Genomic DNA, 3,533 nt, shown 5'->3' on the forward strand with positions numbered 1-3,533 from the left:
TGGCTGACAGGACCATCCTGCTCATGCAGCCAGAGAAGAGTTGCTGGGATGTATCCAGCATCTGGTTGATGCCACAAATGACAGCCATGACCCATTAGGGCACAAAGACAGGAAATGTTAATAATTTTCTTCTCTTTTGAGTATGCATCAAATTTATTAATGGTTACCTCTGGGGATTAGGACTTTGGAACAGAAGAGAAAGATCTCCTTTCTACACCTTTTTGTTGTTTGAATTATTTTCTTCTTAATATACTTTATTTTTTAAGAAACTGTTAGACTTATGAAAAAATTGAGAAGATGGTAGAGAGTTCCTATAACTCCCACATCCATTTTCCCTGTTATTAAAATCTTACATTAGTATGATATATTTGTTTGCAATTAATGAACCATACAGATACATTATTATTAACTAAAGCCCCTAGTTCATTTAGATTTTCTTAGTTTTCACCTAATGCCCTTTTTCTGTTCCAGGATCCCTCCAGGAGACCACATCACACTTAGCTGTCATCTCTCCTCAGTCTCCTCTTTGTGACATTTCTCGTATTTCCTGTTGTATGATGACCTAGGCAATTCTGAGAAATACTGCTCAACTCTATTGCAGGCTACTGACTATTGCATTTGTCTGGTATTTTTCTCATAAGACTGGGTTTTGGGAGGGAGACCACAGAGGTTTCCATTTTCATTACATCATATCAAGCACACGTGCTATCAGTATGATTTGTGACTGTTGATGTTGGCCTTGATCACCTGGCTGAGGTAGTGTTTGTCAGGTTTCCCCACTGCTAGGTTACTCTTTGTTCCCTCTTTCCATATTGTGCACTTTGGAAGGAAGTCACTATGCACAGCCTGTGCCGAATGAGTGAAGATTTTTGCTCCTCACTCCTTGGGAGCAGAGTATCTACATAAATTATTTGGCATTTGTGTATTAGTTTCCTGGAGCTGCCATAACAAATCACCACAGATGGGGTGGCCTAAAACAACAGAAATTTACTCCCCCAGAGTTCTGGAGTCTAGAAGTCTGAAGTCAAGGTGTGAGCAGGGCATGTTGTCTCTGAAGGGTCTGGGGAAAAATCCTTCCCTGCCTCTTCCAGCTTCTGCTGGGGCCAGATACTACTTGGCGTGTGGCAGTGTAACTCCAAACTCTGCCTCCACCTTCACATGGCCCTCTTTGTGTATCTCTGTGTCCTCTCCTCTCCTTACAAAGACACCAATGATTGGGGTAACGGTTCCCTCTAAGTCCAGTATGACATCTCAAGATTCTATTTCCAAATAAAGTCACATTCTGAGGTTCTGGCAGACATGAGTTTTTTGGGGGGACACACTTTAGCCCACTCCATTCTGCATGGGAGACTCATCTCTTTTTTTCCCTTTATTAATTTATTCTATCATTTATATCATTATAGACTAATGGATCTTTTAAAATCATAATCCAATTCTACTTCATTTTTTTTTTTGCTCAAATTGTTCCAGCTTCTGCCATTAAGAGCTCTTACGGTTGGCTCCTGTGACATATCCTCATTCATTCTTCTTGAGGGGGTGGGCTTTTCCTTATTCTCTGGCACTACAAGATGCTCCCTGCTCATCTTGTATATTTCCTGCTCCAGTCCTAGAATCAGCCATTTCTCCCAGGAGCTCTGGTTCCCTTTATTGGAGAATGGCATCAGAAACCAAGATCTAGGCATTAGGTGTTCTCATGGCTACTGGAGTGTCATTTCTTTTAGAACCTCTCAGCTGACAGAGAAAAAAATATGATTTTTACTGACTAGCTAACTAACTATGCACACACACACACCTTTAAATTTTCCTATATGTAACCATTTATGTCTATACATATTAAGGTGAACATGAGCTTATGCTGATGTATCCAACTCTAACCCAGTATCACATGGATCATTCTAGCCTCCTCCCCTTGCTTCCAACACTGAGAATGTTCCTGGCTCCCATTATGACATCCATTTACTTGTTTGTCCCATTCCACTCTGAGGGTATAGTAGTATTAGGATTGTATCCACACAGGAAACAAAGTTATCAACTAGTGCACAGGGCTTATGGGCAGTTCCTTTCGCCTTTAGTTTTACAAGCCCCACTTATTCCAAAGATTTGCTTAGATCAGCACCCCCGTCCCCTTCAGTGAGTTTTTTTCACATACACATTCATACAGTTACATTTTGTCACCGTCTGCATTCCTTCCTAAGATTCCCCCAACCTCTTAAATGACTTTTTAAAAATTTGCATGCATTAAGGATCACTCCTTGTACAGTTCTATGAGTTCTGAGAAACGCAATAATGAGTGGTACCCACCATCACAATATCATACAGAATTTTATTGCTTTAAAATCCCCTGTGCTTTATTATTTATTCCTTTCCCTGAACCTCTGGTCTGATAGTGTGTGCTTTTTCTGACACCACCAAGCAATTAACTCAGTTATGACACTATCTACCTGGGGATAACATCAGGTAGCTCAGGTTAAGGGCTCAGTCCGACAAGACTGCCCCCTCACCGCTTTCCAGATGCCAGTTGCAGGTCCAGGTGCTTCTGACCAACTGGCTATAGTATAGAGATTCTCACAACCCCATTCTCAGGTTCAACAAATTTGCTAGAGCAGCTCACAGAACTCAGAGAAACATTTTACTTACTAGATTACTGGTTTATTATAAAAGGCTATAACTAAAGAATAGCCAGATGGGAGAGATACATAGGACAACATATGTGGGAAGAAGACCAGAGCTTCCATGCCCTCTGGGTGCACCACACTCCCTTCCTCTCCAGGTGGTCACCAAACTGGAGGCTCTTCAACCCTTTTGGAGTTTTTAAGGAGGCTTAATTACATAGATACGATTGATTAAATCATTGGCCATTGGTGACTGAACTCAATCTCCAGCCCCTCTGCCCTCCCTGAAGGTCACAAGTTTGGTTCTCTTGCTAACCAGGGAACCATCCTTAGGTTATTAAGGGGATTCCCCAAAGTCCCCTCATTAACATAACTGAAGATGCATTTTTATTGCTCTCATCACTTAAGAAATTCCAAGGGTTTCAGTAGCTCCATGCCAGAACAGGGATGAAGATCAAATATGTAATTCTTATTATAAATTACAATATCACACCTGGCATCCACTATTTTACTGTCTCTATAGTTCTGTATTTTCTAGTTGGAATCATATGATATGTATAGCCTTTTCATATGTCTTCTTCACTTTGCAATATGCATTTAAGATTCTTCCCCATCTTTTCACAGCTTGATAGCATATTTCTTTATATTGCTGAGGAATTGTCCATTGTATGGATGTACTGTGGTGTGTTTATCCATTCATCTATTGAAGACATATTGGTTACTTCCAGTTTTGGACAATTATGAATAAAGCCGTTATAAACATTTCCATGTAGGTTTTTTTGTGAGATTTGTTGATAATTTTCGGGTATCTTTTGGAGGGAGGTCTTGGGATCCTTATTTTGCCCTCTGGTGATCTACCTTCTCAGATGAAGTATGAGAAACATCATTCACTGGTTTGCAGCTTTAGAGTTGTGGTTCTGA

The sequence above is a fragment of the Manis pentadactyla genome, chromosome 14 (genome assembly GCF_030020395.1).
Source record: "Manis pentadactyla isolate mManPen7 chromosome 14, mManPen7.hap1, whole genome shotgun sequence".
In the NCBI taxonomy this organism is placed as follows: Eukaryota; Metazoa; Chordata; class Mammalia; order Pholidota; family Manidae; genus Manis; species Manis pentadactyla.